Source organism: Panthera pardus, unplaced genomic scaffold (genome assembly GCF_024362965.1).
Source record: "Panthera pardus isolate Hobbes unplaced genomic scaffold, ASM2436296v1 HiC_scaffold_22, whole genome shotgun sequence".
Taxonomy (NCBI): Eukaryota; Metazoa; Chordata; class Mammalia; order Carnivora; family Felidae; genus Panthera; species Panthera pardus.
In genome coordinates, this window is record NW_026526788.1 from 1193419 (window position 1) to 1208942 (window position 15524).

The 15524-nt window shown below is 50.0% G+C and overlaps 1 long non-coding RNA gene across 3 annotated transcripts; it reads right to left on the reverse strand.

Annotated features, from left to right (window-relative positions):
- Positions 1–1672: 1672 nt before the first annotated feature.
- Positions 1673–11305, reverse strand: LOC109248950 (uncharacterized). 3 transcript variants are annotated; one of them, XR_002072357.2, is made up of 3 exons: positions 4777–4906; positions 2692–2864; positions 1673–2146 (listed from the first exon to the last, which is right to left on the reverse strand). It is a non-coding gene; the product is annotated as an uncharacterized LOC109248950 (long non-coding RNA). The 3 variants fall into 3 exon arrangements; XR_008425017.1 differs by lacking the exon at positions 1673–2146 and adding an exon at positions 11066–11305 and having other exon boundaries at positions 2434–2864; positions 4777–4844; XR_008425018.1 differs by lacking the exon at positions 4777–4906 and having other exon boundaries at positions 2692–4140.
- Positions 11306–15524: the final 4219 nt, after the last annotated feature.

Below are 15524 nucleotides of genomic sequence, written 5' to 3' on the forward strand. Positions count from 1 at the left end.
CCTTCCCAGCGCTTCAGTCCAGACTGTGGCAGGTCCTGTCTTCATTCTTAGGTTGACAGGTGGCCCATTTTTTTCTTTCCAGTGCCTCGGAACATCCCACAGCGACATGGAGTCACTTGCCTTAAAATATCCTGGATGATGGGAAAGGACAATTCCTTTCCAGGCGTAGGCTGGGTGGGTTTAGATGTGGGATGGCCTTGGCCTTGGGTGGCTGACAGCAGAGCATGGGGACATGTCTGTCCTCACCCTCCCAGCCATTGACTAGTCCAGGTTCAAGCTTAGGATTGAACTCATCTCTTCTCTTGACTCAGATCAAAACCCTTAAGCCGCTGCATTTAATGTAATCCGGTTCCCAACTTCAGGCTCAGTGATGTGCTCAGGCTTCCCTTCGATGTTTGTGTGCCTTCTGTGTAGACCTGGGCTCTCTCCAAGAAGTCAGGGGGAGCTAGGGAGGAGGGAACCACCCCTCCTTAGTCCCTAGAACCGTGGCCAGCCCTTGGGTGGTGCAACCCTTCTCCTCTGCGTCTCCTCTGCCTGGAATGCTCATCACTTCCTCTGAGTTGAGAACGACGACTGACATTAACACAGTGCTTACTAAGTATATCTAGTCCTGTAGTGCTCACGTGCTGTTATTGTAGTGCTGTCCGTCCGTCCGTCTGTCTAGGAGGGAGAGCACTGTACGAGCACTGGGCATCATTCAGTTCTCAATCCTTATAGCACACTAGGGGCTGGTTCCATTATGATTCCCACTTTACAGATGAGAAAACTGAGGCACCTGCCAGATGGTTATTGTCAGATCGTAGAGGTCCACTTGCACACTTTACTCCCGCCGTGTCGGATCCGGGTCTATATGGATGGCGTCGACAGGCTTCCAAATTCTGTGGTTTTCGGTTGTGTTTAGCCAGTGAGGAGAATGAAGGGGGAGGGGTGGAGAGAGTGAGGTTGTGCGCTTGCCCCCCTGGCTCTCTCCCTGCGAGGTGGCCGGGGCCGCGTGTGTCTCCCAGCCTGAGGACGCTGCCGCTTTCAGGGCTCTTCCTTCTCCTGGGCTCCCTCTTCTCATTCCTTCTGGCCTCAGGTGGTGGCGGTTCCTGGGTTCCTGCACAAGCCCCCAGGGGCTCCGGAGACTCTGCCCAGAGGAACAAATCCCTTTGTAAACAGCCCCCTCCAATTATTTACTTTCCCTCTCTCTGAACTCCGTTTAATTAAATCACAAAACAACACAAAAGAAGCTGTATTCCTGGCGAGTGGATGCGGTCTTCCTTCGAAAAGTGCTGAGCACACCAAAAGCTTGCAAGCTTCTTGCGTTTGCAGTTTGGTGAAGCTGGCTTGCTTTTTTACGAGCAGCCAGCGATTGAACGCCAACCCCGGAAATTAAGGATTCGTCTTGGTTTTAAAAAAAGGTGGTTAGCCACCTGCACCAAATGCAAGCTTACGCCAGGTCCAGGAATTTTGTAAGTGAAGACCGCCATCTAGAAGAAGTTTCACCCTTTAGTTTCCCAGGGAGCTGGGCAGGGAGAGTTCGAGCAAACAGAGTGAGGGAGGCTACACAGGACTGAAGGGGGTGCGGCGACAGGGTTGGGGAGATTTTTGCAAACACAGCCATCCCCAAACAGGATAGCTCCCAAGTAACCCGGCCACCCCAACACCAAGACAAGGGAAGGCTGAGGGATACTAGGTTTGAGAGCATTTATTTAACGTGAAAAGGATCAGACGGTCTCAGTAGACCACAGGTTGACAGAGGTGGTTGTTCTTCGAGACAAAAAGTCTGAAAACTGTGAATTTTCACCCAAAGTTGCATAGCTTGGGCAAAGCCAGGACTCATACTAGGACCTGCCTGCTGTAGAACCCATGTTCGTTTCTTTATACTATAGCTTCCGAAACCCGAGGAACTGATAAAACATACAGATTCTCAGACCCCAGTCCTGACTTACTGAATCAGAAAATTCAGAGGGAGTAGCTTAGGAATTGATACTTTTAGAAGAGCACCACAGTGATACGGTCTAAATAATCCAGGGATCCGGGGAGTGTGTGGGCGAAACGAGAGTGGTTGAGTTAATCATGACCGCAGCTGAGTGATGCGCTCATGGGGGTTGATTTTCCTTTTCTCTTTGCTTTTGTGCGTGTTTTAATTATTCCACAATGAACCCTTAAGAAAAGAGAAAACAGAAACAATTAGCAAGAAATCTATAAATCAACCAGATTGGAGACCCCCTCGTTTGATATTCCACACTGGGGGGCCCTGCCAATTTATGAACAGGTATGGAGGGAGGGACTGAGTCAAATGTGTCATCTAAAAAGGACACAAGTCTTATCTGCTCCCCAGTTGGTAGAGCTGTCAACGATTAAACATCATGGAATGCAGACTCAAAGGGCCAAATGACACTTGCAAGGTCCATTCTCCCCCCCACCCCCCGGGGTGGGGGTGGGGTCCTGACATCATTGCCATAAACCACGCCCAGCAAGAAGGTAGTCAGTTTGGGGTAGGATTTGCTCTTTTCCCGGCCTTGCAAAAATAACCAGAGAAAGGAAACTCCCAAGACCCAGGCAAATTGGGTGTTTTCTCTGGCTCAGCAAAACCAGCCCCGTCCACGGGACTGCAGTTAAGAGAGTCGGTGCTGCAGTATCGCCAGGGACAAGCCGGCCTGGGATGGGCAAGTGGCCCACAGAGCCTCTGCCCTACACGCCTGGCACCTGGGGGAGATGTGCGCGTGTCTGCCCGCCCACGCCGTCTCCAGTGGGGGCGGGCATTCGCTGCAGGGTGCTTAGGTGTGCTAACTCCGGGTCGTGCAGACCTAGGACCTCAGCCCGTGTCGGTCACTGCTGTGGGCGAGTTGCCAGACCTTTGGGAGCCCCGGTTTTCTCATCTGCAAAATGACAATAACAAAAGGGCAAGTTCCATGGCTTGTGAGGAGGTGACCCCCGTGCGGCGCGTTAGCAGTGAGCCCCAGGCCCGGGGACGGTGAATTTTTCCTCTTGCTGAGCCCCAGCTGTCCGTTCTTCCTGCCTCCCTGGAGCAGAAGCTGTGGGTGCTCTGCCTGCACCCTCCACTCTAGGGGTGCTCCAGCCGACTTCCAGCTGTGTCTCATTGCCCGAGGCCTTTCTCTGCAGCCACAGAAGGTCACTTGGGCCCCAGGTGAGGCAGGACAGGACCAGTCCTCAAACCCTGCACGGAAATACCACAGCCCCCTCCCACCTGCCATATTCTTATTTACTGGGTCTGTCAGGCATCTCGCTCATGGGGACCACAGACCTCACCTGTTTTTCCTCCTGCCTGATTGGTGGTTGTCACCTTGTGCCATCAACAGCCACTTTGCGGAGAGCTATGGCGCCGGTGCAGTGAACCCCTCCCCAAGCTCGAGAGCCTAAGAGGGACCCGCTGTGGCCCTGGAGGCCAAAACTCCCCCGCGGCCACCCATGGGGGTGGCTGGCCGATAACACACCCTTTCTTTGTCCCCCCACCTCCCAGATAAACCACTTGTACTCAAACCCTTGCTTTGGGATCAGATCTGGGCAGTCCAAATGAAGACACTTGGTATTACGAGGTCCAGACAGCAGATCCTGTGTCTTGGGTCATTTATTTGTTAGTAGATGGTGACAAGGACCTGGGTCTTCGCAGGGAGGGGGTGGTGATACCCCCTGGCATGCTGTAGCCCATCATGAAGACCCCCTTCTGTGAATACCCGGGATGCATGCTGGTTATTTGGCACCTGCAGCCGTGTCCCCAGGGGGGAGGTGACCTTCTGTGCCCTGTGATGCTGCAGCTGGGACCCTCAACATTCCATTTCCACGCCGCCTGGGTGGAATTAGGCTCTGGGGTGCCGTGGGATGCTGGAGGGAAACAGGGGGCTGGACGAGGAAGAAGGGACTTGCCACCTCCCATCGCTGCCAGGGTCGCTCAGCGATGATTCTTCGTTCTGGAGAGGAAGTCGGTTCCAATCGCTACAGGTGGTTCCAGTTAATGGTTTTTCCCGTAACCCGTTTCATGGCCCCCCCTCAGTAGGGGTGCCCCTGCCCAGACAAAACCCTTCCCCATGATCTCCCAGTCTTGGGGTCTTCGTCGCTTCCTGCAATTACTACCTCGGCGACACCACAGTGAGGGTGGCCAACAGGTCTGGTTTGCCTGGGGCTACGGGGTTTCCCAGAAGGCAGGACGTTCAGCACTGATAGTAACATAGCTCTGGGCAAACCGAGGTGACTGGTCTCAGTGCTCCCTTCTTACCTGCCCAGGTCCTCAATAGCTGTTTTCAAATTCTCCATACGAAGTTTTCTATGTAAAAATTCCTTGGCGAGGCTTATAACTTCTTCTGACCAAAGCCTGACCGGTACCATATGCGATGCAGGTGCCGGAAGATGAGCCAGCTTACCCGATGTCGCTAGCATTTGAGCGGGATGGTGGCGGTCACGGGGGACTCTTAGTGCATCAGGGCAGGAAGACAACGGCAGACCCAAGTCAGAAAACCATTGACGAGGGCACCAGATTGGAAGCCAGAAGCCCTCTGTGGTAGCACGTAAAAGGACGGTCGCCTGCCGGGGCCGGTGGCACATCCCGCTGTACACGTGGCTTTGGACCCGATAAAACGCGTGGTGAGGTCTGACGTTACGGCCCCAGCAAGTAGCCGGTGCCAAAGTCAAGGCGCCGTAAAGAAGAGCGGGACCCGGCAGCCTAGAAGGGGTCGTCTGGGTACGTGTGCTCCAGACCCTTCAATCCTCAGGTTACCTGGCCCTCTCGGTGCTTTCGTAGCCTCCCCTTGCCCCAAGGTGACGTGGAGGTCTCACCTGAAGCCAGTGCTTTGTAAGATGATACTTGCCCTCGTGGCTTTTCCGCCAGGGGTGGTAAACTTTCTCTGTAAAGGGACAGATAGCAAATATCTTAGGCTTTTCTCGGCCAGGGGTGGTAAACTTACTCTGTAAAGGGACAGATAGCAAATATCTTAGGCTTTTCTCGGCCAGGGGTGGTAAACTTTCTCTGTAAAGGGACAGACAGCAAATATCTTAGGCTTTTCTCGGCCAGGGGTGGTAAACTTACTCTGTAAAGGGACAGATAGCAAATATCTTAGGCTTTTCTCGGCCAGGGGTGGTAAACTTTCTCTGTAAAGGGACAGACAGCAAATATCTTAGGCTTTGCAGGCCATGCAACCCCTCTCATAACTACTCAACTCGTGCACTGCATCCAGAAAGCAGCCTCACCCCGTGCCCCGGGTGGCTCAGTCGGTTAAGCGTGATCTCGGCTCCGGTCAAGATCTCACAGTTTGTGGGTTCGAGCCATGCTTGGCTGACGCCCCTCCCCCACTCGTGTGGACAAGCCCTTGCGCGCTCTCTCTCAAAATAAATAAATGAACTTAAAAACAAAACCAAACCAAAAAGCAGCCTCGCCAATATGTAGATGAATGGGTATGGCTAGAGTCCTAACAACACTTTATTTGCAAAAACAGGCCGTGTTTGACCTGTGGACCACAGTTTGCCAGTCCCTGTGGTAGACCAATAATTAGCCCTAGCATATCTCAGCACGGCAGACGTGAAAAATGCCTCCCGTCTTCGGAAAGGGCCGCGGAACCCAGCTAACATGCACCCTCGTGATTCAGGAGGTCCCATCTGGGAATGAATCTTGAGATAACTGGCGTGAAAGAAAACAGAAGGCTGGAGAAGGGAGACTTCACTGACATATGGGCACTGTCCCATGACTCAGGATTTAGCACCCTGGCAAGGACCCTTAGCGCCCCCCTAATCTGCTACTGACACAGTGCCCCGCAGCGTGGTGATAAAGGATGGCCTCAACCAAATGAGACATTAATGCCAGAACGGCCTTGGGAGCAGAAGGGGGAGAGTGCTCAGTGAGGCAGGCATACAAAAATAGATTCTGTAAAATCAGAGCGTCTACCTCGCCTTCTCTGTCTGCCCCTCCCCTGCTCATGGGCTCGCTCGCTCTCTCGCTCTCTCTCTCGCAGATAAACTTTTTTTTTTCTTTTTTTTTTTTAAAGAAAAGCACAGCACGGTTGGCAGGGCTAACCCATCAGAGGTGACGTGGACAAATGACTGTAACAGCAGAAGAGTTCCAGTGGCAACCTGGACCCTTATCTGCAAGAATCAGGGGGGCGTGACTAACAGACCGTGGTGTTCTTAGTGGTGAGATCGCAGCATGTTGCTTGAACTGTGTAACCAAAGATGAAGGGCAGGTGAGGCAAAGACTGATGTCAGCTGCTGCAGTGGAAAACCAGGATGCTCTGCCCAGTTTCCAGACCTGAGCCTGTTGTCAGACCCAGAGCGAATTGCCGAAGGGGAGCCTGGGTGTCCTTGAGGAACGCCCTTGCAGCATCATAGCCCAGCATACACGGTAGTGATTATCTCCTTCATCTGTCACTGAAAAAAAACTTATGGCTATTTCTCCTGAGGCAAAGGAATGACTCAGATCTTTAAAGAGCTGTGGATGGAAGATCTGGGCTAAAACTTAAAATGCCATCCCAACCCTCCCCCTGATGTGGAGAACTTCTGGCTCCAAACCCATCTCATAGTGAGTTCAACGGATTCACACCCCACCTCGTGTTCATTTGTCTGTTCCCTGAATGTGTCACTGGAAAGGACGCACGTGAGAGCTGGAAGGACACTGTTGCGGAGTAAGAGCCACAGCGGTAAGAAAAACCCAAGTGGAAACTCTCGAAACTTCCTCATTCTGGCTAAGATAGGAAATCAGAAGAAATGTCTCGTTCTGGGTTAGAAGGTCGCCTAAAAACTTAACGACGGCAAACAAACAAACAAACACCAAAAAAACTTAAAGAAGGAAGCGGGCAGGGCCCCTGGGTGGCTGAGTTGGTTAAGCATCTGACTTCAGCTCAGGCCATGATCTCACCGTTCCCCAATTTGAGCCCCACGTCAGGCTCTGTGCTGACAGCCCAGAGTCTGGAAACTGTTTCAGATTCTGTCTCTCTCTCTCTGCCCCTCTCCCACTCTTTCTCTCTCTCTGTAAAAAATAAATAAGCATTAAAAAAATTAAAAATAAATAAACATTAAATAAATAAATGAAATTGGGTTTGTAAATTTAATATATATTTTTTCCTCTGTAAGGTACTTCAATTGTCCGATAGATAAACCAAGCCTTTCCAGGGTCTTTAGTCAATTTTCATAAGTCCAATTAATTGTAATTTATAAACAAGATGAATCTAGGTCCTTTTAAGTGTTCTTACACTCTATATAAATTTAGTAAATCTAGAATGTATTATGCTAAGCAAAATAAATTAGTCAGGGAAAGACAAATATGATTTCACTCATACGTGGAATTTAAGGAACAAAACAGATGAACATAGGGGAAGGGAGGGAAAAATAAAGACAAAAACAGAGAGGGAGACAAACAGAAGAGACTCTTAAATACTGAGTTGAGAACAAACTGAGGGTTGGGGGAGGGGTGGTGGGTGGGGGGGATGGGCTACATGTGTGATGGGCATTAAGGAGGGCACTTGTTGGGATGAGCACTGGGTATCATATGTAAGTGATGAATCACTAAATTCTATTCCTGAGACCAATACTACATTACATGTGAAGTAATTTGAATTTACATTTAAAAAAAATCACAAATTTATTTTATTTTTTTAATGTTTATTTATTTTTGGGAGAGAAAGGGGGGAGCAGAGAGAGAAGGAGACACAGAATCCCAAGAAGACTCCAGGCTCTGAGCTGTCAGCACAGAGCCCAACACGGGGCTTGAACCCATGAACTGTGAGATCATGACCTGAGCTAAATAAAGTCTGGTTCTTAACCGACTGAGCCACCCAGGTGCCCCCCAAAAATCACAAATGTAAATCACTTAATTTTAATATGGAATCACAAAACTGGCCTATTACTTGCATAAGCCAAAATCTCTTAAGTACTGTAGGAACTTAAGTACTAAATATGAGTTGAATACTTACGTCAAGAATTGTGAAGAGTCTGAAATTTAGCCTACTTTCAAAATAATCAGTTTGGTGGCTGCTGGCAAAGGATAGGAGCCTTCTGAGTCAGAGACAAAGGACTTAGTTACTCATAGCAATAGTAGAATTCAGCATTTATACCAGTTTCTGAGTCCCAGTCCCCAAGGGTGGTGTGAAACAGGCCAAGTGACACCTGCACCCACAATGGATTATGGGAGAGGAGCCCTGAGCTTAGGGCGCCCAGATCTTTTCTAATGGACAGTAAGTCTGCTTCAATTTTGCTGTGGAGAATGGCGTTATCTTTATTGTACTGGACAGTAAATAAACCTGCCCTTTGCTCTGGAGGAACACTGTCTCTGTTTTCCAAAGCTGTTCACCACATATCCTTGAAAAGATAGTGCAGAAGAAAGGCAGTCATGCGTCTGCTCACACGATGTGCAGAAACAGGAGAAACCCATGGAAAATGCTCTCTCAACACCTTACCCACAAAATAGTCTCACTGTGGGTTGATTCTCTTAAGCATTTCTAATTTAAATCTAGATCTTTCTGTGATTGAAAGATGTTTCCCTGCTAGGGGATCAATCCAGACAACTTTTGGGTTATTTTCTCATACAATTGTTGTGGTTGCCTCCCAGTTAACTGGGGAATTTTTAGTGACCAGTAGATCTCTGGCTGGAATATGGCTTGGGTGCTTGTTGGGGACCTTGACTGCCAGGTGAATCCTGGCTTCAGAGTCATTGTGCCAATAGTCTCCAAACAGGGTGGTCTCCACATGTATTTCACCTATACTTGTGTTACATGACGTCATTCTGCTGACTTGCGACAGAGCGGTCAGCCCTCCAGCCAATTGTTGCTCCCTCTGGCTGGATTTCACATATCTATTTACATCTTTATTCTTGTCATGCTATTCCTATCTTTTACTCTTTTTTTTAATGTTTATTTATTTATTTTGCAAGAGGAGAGGCAGAGAGCGAGGGAGAGAGAATCCCAAGCAAGCTCCTTGCTCAGCACAGAGCCCAACACGGGGCTTGATCTCAGGAACAGTGAAATCATGACCTGAGCAGAAATCAAGAGTCAGATGCTTGACCGACTGAGCCACTGAGGTGTCCCTATTCCTATCTTTTAGACCACAGACCTCAGAGATACACTTGACTCCATTGTCTTCACGTTTAAGAAGAGCATTTTGTTTAGTTCTTTGACAGGCTGGGAAAGGGTATCTTCTCATCTGATCCTCTCTTTCCTGTTCTGGAAAGTGCCAAAGTGTGCCACTTGGGCAAAGGGAAAGAGGAAACCCTTCCTGTGGAGGTCCCTCAGAGATGTAACAGTTAAGGCAGCAGCCCCTTGCTGTGGCCAGGAGTTGGAGATTTCACCCTTCTCAGAAGAGCTCCCGCCGCCTGGCTGAAGCTCCGCCTTCACCTGCTCTGTCAGTGAAAGTCCTGCTCCTCCCCAGGAGGACCCCTTGCCAGGGGGGCTGAGTCCTGAGTGCTCACCTGTATGGCACAGAGGGCAGCAACTAGGGAGAGAGGAGGGCTCTGGCGACACCTTGAGCCAGCCCATAAATTCCCCCTTCCTTCCACCGACAGATCATGAATCCCCTGGAACAGAAGCTGAGTACTAATTGGTCTAATAATGGGAAATGGGTCAGAGAGAAGGGCCTCCATGGTGGAATGGAGATGACTTTTTTAGGTACATAGTTTTGATAGGCATGTGAGAAGGAATTACAGCCCTACGGCAACCTCTGGTTTGCCCAGCTTGAAATAACTAAAGTTTCTTTCCATTTCAAATTCTAAATTAATTATAGCCTGAGTGCACTATCGCATTCAGCTTTCATCGTCCATTCAGTTTGAAGGCCATTACCAGCCGCCGAGCCTCCCAGCTCCTGCAACCGGCGGCGGTCTGTCTATACTCTGCGCTCCCAGAGTAAAACTTGAGCTGGTGTCTCATTTCCCTCTCCTAATAGCAAAGTAAAGCCCAAAGGAAAGGGGCCCTGTTGGTGGCAGGATAGCGTCCTGGCATAGCTTATGGATAGATGGCACCTGGCAGGGTCTCACATCGCCTGGGGAGCAGCAGCAGAAGGGGCAGCCCAAGCTGGGTTCTTTGTGGGGGGCGGGCACTCCATCTGAGCTTGGGCACCAGGGCATGTCCACTAACCGTGAGAAGTTTGCTGGTTTTCACAGTTATTTTTTGGCCGGAACGCACAGCAGCCAAGATGCTCTTACGTGTGCTTTATGATGTTGTGATAAGGGCCCCAGGATTCCCAGAGACTGGTACCACTGACGAGGAGCCAGGAGACCCGAGTTCTAGTCCCGTCGCCGCCACTCACTGCCACCATCACTGAATAAGTCCCTCGATGTGTTAGTTATCTAACTCATAAGCAAGTGTAATTGTACCTGCCACGCCATATCCCAGGGTTATTGCTGGGCTTGGTTATTTCATCACATGAAATAATGGAATACTAGATGTGAATGTACCCTGCGAAGTACTGTGTTGCTCATTCTAAATGAGAGTCCAAGGGACCCACTTCAATTCTCAGCACAGGACAGCTCTTCTGATCACTCAGAGACTGACAACAAGCTCCCCAGGTTCCTGGTTTGAATCTCTATCCAAGAGATAGAAAGCTCAGCCACGGTGTTCCACCTGGAGGGATCTTGGGATGTGGCTCTCAGCTGGAAAAAGGTGGGGGGACCCGTCTGCCTGACTGCGGGAACTCAGGGGAGGCACCTAAGTGGCCGGGTTTACCGAGGGCTGGAGTGCAGAGAGAAAGGAGGCAGGAAGAAGAGAGGGCAGCGAAGGACGGAGAGGTATGGTGTGGGCTCTGTCCTCAAGCCAGATCCGGAATCCCGGGGCTTCCTTCCACCTGCTACCTCGCACACCTGTCACCTGAAGGGGCTCCTCACAGGTCTCCCTGCTTCTGCCCGACGGCCTTCAACACGGAAGTCAGATTCCTCCACAGCACCCAAAGCCCTCAGCAGCTCTGGATTCCCCTCAGAGCAAGAGCCCAGTCTCCAGCGAAGCCCACGAAGCTCCCCCTTCTCAGCCCCTGCTTCTGGTCGCTCCCAGCCACCCTCGCCATGCGGGCTTCCGTCCTGTTTCAGACTGCTGTTTTGCACCAACCGTGGACCCCTCTTTCCCGGATTTCTCCAGTCATTCCCAGTGACTTTCCTCACCTCACTTGAGTCTGTGCCCATTTACGTTTTTCACCATGAGACTTAGAACCACCACAGACCGCCCAGCGTCCTCCCGAACTCTTCGTACCTCTTAGCCTGGGTTGTCCTTCCGGTGGTCCTTATCACCTTCAACACCACGTAACTTATTTCTTACACTTTCTGTTTATTCCGCCTCCTCCCTCCCCCGGCCAGAATGTAAACCCCAGGAGCGCATCTGTTTCCTTTCACCGACGTATCCCAGGGGCCTAGAACACCGCCTGGCCCATATCAAGTATTCAATAAATATTTGTAAGAAAATGAGTAATTCCGTGGGAGGAAAGGGAGGAGACCGTCTCAAGAAAGAGAAAGAATTCAACAATGTCAACACTTCCGAATGCTTCAGAGAGGTCAAGGCGAGAGCCGGAATCCTTGGCAAACACACTCCCGTCTGTTTGGACTGGAAACAGAGTACCATGCAGGATTATGAGATGAATGAATGGGACTTAAGTACAGGAAAAATAAGTGTCAACAACGCCTTCAAGAAATGCAGGGCAGGGGGCGGGGGGGGGGCAGGGGGAAGGTTGTAAATCATTTCGATGCTAACTTGAGGGCACCACATCAAGAAAAAGAAATGCTTTCTGTGGTTTTAAACCGTCTTCTGGTTCTGAAATTAATGTGTGCCCATTTTAGAAGGATTTGGAAATCGTAAAAGACCCAAAGACAGAGATGAACGTCTCGCCCCATCCCACCACCCAGAGAAAATCACAACTGACCGTGCCCTATGCTTGTTCTCTAGGCCCAGGTATTTATGACGGTTCTGTTGCTTGTTAGAGTGCTTCCTCAAAACTCAGGGGCGTCTGGGCGGCTCAGTCGGTCAAGCGTCCAACTTTAGCTCAGGTCATGATCTCACGGTTCGTGAGTTCGAGCCTAGCGCGGAGCTCCGCGCTGACAGCTCGGAGTCTGCTTCAGACCCTTTGTCCCCACCTCTCTCTGCCCCTCCCCCACTCATGTGCACACATGCTCCCTCTCTCTAAAAAATAAACATAACAAAACTTTTTAAATTACACAGCTATGCGTGATATGGCTACTTTGTATTTGCATGTCCATTTTGTAGCTTTGTATTCATTTCCTGTTGTAACAGGAATTTTTCTTCATACCCTCATAGGTTTTTGTATGATGTAAATCTGGGGGGCGCAAATGACTTTGTTCAATAACGTATATAGCCAATTCTCTCCTTGGACCTTTATGTTTTACCCATTTCTTTATTATTATAAGCCACACTTAGAGCATGATGTTTCTTTTCCTTTCCTTTCCTTTCGTTTCCTTTCCTTTCCTTCCCTTCCCTTCCCTTCCCTTCCCTTCCCTTCCCTTCCCTTTCCCTTTCCTTTCCTTCCCTTCCTTTCCTTTCCTTTCTTTTCCTTCCTCTCCTCTCCTCTCCTTTCCTTTCCTTTCTTATTTTTTTTCTTTTTGGAAAGAGAAAGAGAAAGCCCAGAGAGGAGAAGTTGAAGAAATAAGAGAAAATGGAAATAACTCGTGGCAAAACGTCTTGAGGAATCTGGACAAGATGAAAGGAAAGGCGAGGGAGCACGTAAGACTTGACCTTGAGGGGTCAGCCTGTCACCGCCCACAGGCCCTGTCAGTACCAGCATCACTGCAGTGGGCACACGAGAGTGTGCCACACTGTGGACAACAGGAGCCCATGGCATCCCCCGTGGTCCAGGCGCCAGAAGACCCTGAAAAGCTAGTGGGGAGCACAGAGCCCCAGCCTCACCAAGGCAGGTTCGGGCCTCGGTCTCTGTGTTTCTACCACATTACCCAGCTGAGTCTGACGCTCACCAGAGTTTGAAAACCCGTCAAGCCTCTTCGGACTTCCGGTCAACGTGAAATATGGGGCACAGAAAAATGAATTAGATGACAGGCTGAGGAATCAGATGCATCCAGAAAGTGTAGCATCCATCACAGAGGACATCCTAAATGGTCTCTTCCACCAGGCAGTGCCCGGGGAAGGATTGGGGAGGGCGGCTTAAGACTTAACAACATTTAAGTATACAAGAACCGAATACAAAGTTTGAATTCTGTCTTGTTTGAATTCTGTCTCAAGCAAAGCAATTTGGGGAGGGCCAACAAGGGGTATTTGAATGCGGAGGGGTATAAGACATTACTAAGGAATCACTGTTCACTTGGCTTGCTGTCCTATGGTATTATCGCTGGGCCAGAAAATGCCTTTATATTTTAGAGTCACGTGCCAAAGTTTTGAAAGTAAATGTGACACGTGCCTCTTCGTAATATTTCAGCAAGGCAAAAGTGAGCAAACAGATATGGACAGTGTTAACGGATAGATCTAGGTCACGGACACAGGGGGACTCGTTTTAATATCGTAGCTGGTTTTCTATATATTTGAAAAATTGTCGTAATAAAACGCTAACGAGACACGTGGGAGATCAGCCGTAGCAAGTTGGAGAGACCATCGGTCCTCAAAAACTGGCCTGTACAGAGAGAGAGGTGATAGAGATTTTTCGGGTGGAGGAAGTTTGAGGAAACTCAAGTTGAGTAGCCCACCTATCACTTAGGCAGAGAGGGAGAAGTGCAGTGACGAGGCAGGGGGATTGCCTTGAAGGGAAGGAAATCACGACTGAATCACCTCACGGAGCCTACCGGATGCCTGGAGAAGTCCTTGGGGATGCCGGATTCTGAGGTGGCCGAGGCTGATCAGGCTTGTGTGTCTGCCTTTGTGTGTGGCTGAGGGTGTGCAGAGGGGGGTGTTGGTGAGTAGTTTCAATACCTCTCATACTGAAAAAAGCTGAGTTTTATGCCTTTCAAATCTTGCTGGCCCACACTTTCCGAGGGCGGAGAGACCCAACGTTGATCTAGCAAAGATTTAGCGAGCACTTTATTCTAGGCTACACCTCAGCCCCATCAACCTTTGTGGTTTTTCTGGTCAGCAGGAGGGGCAGGCTTAGAACTGTCCATCACAATGCATTTCTTACTATCCAAGTTATATCGCAGTGGGGTTGTATTCATAATTTTTAAGAAGTTATGTCTTCTTTTTTAATGCTTATTTATTGAGAGAGAGAGAGAGCACGTGCGCGAGCCAGTGGAGGAAGGGCAGAGAGCGGGGAGAGAGAGAAACCCGAGCAGGCTCTGTGCTCTCAGCACAGAGCCCGACCTGGGGGTTGATCTCACAAACTGTGATATCATGACCTGAGCCCAAATCAAACGTCTGACGCTTAACCGATGGAGCCACCCAGGCATCCAGAGTTGTATCCATATTTATCTTAAACGTTTTTAGGGCAAAGCCTTCTCTGAAACCCGGTAAAAGTTATTTCTTTTTTTCTCCTGAGAAAAGATGTACAGATGCCCACACGTGGGAATCTGCGTAGGAGTTCAAGAAAGGGGCTCCTGGGTGGATCAGTCGGTTAAGTTGGCCAACTCTCGATTTTGGCTCAGGTCACTCTGCTGTGATTGAGCCCCGAGTTGGGCTCAGCACTGATAATGCAGAGCCTGCTTGGGATTTTCTCTTTGCCTCTCTCTCCTCCCCTGCTCTCTCTCTCTCTCTCTCTCTCTCAAAATAAATAAATAAACATTAAAAAAAAAGTGCAGGAAATTCACAAACTCCCGGAAGCCAACTGGTGAATCTTTGTAAAGTTTTCACAGACATGTTGTGGGAAGAGACAAGGAGGTAATAGGCTTGTCCTGGAGACTGAGGAAGCCTCTAGAAGTGCCAGCTGAGCCAGGCCTTGGAGAGCAGCCAGGACTTATATCCTTGACCCAGCTGGGGACCTGGGCTTGCGGACGGGAACCCAGAACGAAGGAGGCCTGGGGAATGAGAGCCGGTGAGTCTAACTGGCCTCCGTGCCTGCATTCACCCCTTCACTGACAGCCTCAGTCCGGGGGTGTGCGGGGCTCACATGATGCAGGTAAGTGATGTGAGGCGGGGTTGGCTCTGGAGACCAGCGGAGTCCCTGATGGAAGTGCACGTTTCCCATAATCTGGCCAGATCTCCTGGCAGAGAGAAGACGGGCTTCGGACATGGAGGGAGAGGTGTCTCTCCGTGGGAGGGGTGCCTGCTGTTTAAGCACATCTGTTTTGATTTGGCTCCCAGGCTGTGGATTCATTTAACAGATGCAGGCTTTCAGTGGGTTCAGCTTTTTATATCCCCGTCAGGCACCGATTTAGGGAGGCTCGGCCGATTCTCTGCACTTGTTTGGCTTTGAGGAATGGAAAATGTGGTTCTTTCAACATCCCTCCCTTCAAGCAGGTGGCTGGAGGGGGGCGGGGCGCGGGGTGGCCACAGCCTCATGAATAGCTGCTGGTCTTTTCCCATCTTTGTTCCTCTTTCTCATTACTCCACTGACAGGCTCAGGCCCCCGGGGAGGAGTGAGAATGTTGGCACATTTCAGTGGCTCTGCTTCGGGCCCATCGGCATCCAATAAGCCAGTGACTCCATCTGGCTATACTTCAGCCGCCATAGGATGGGCTG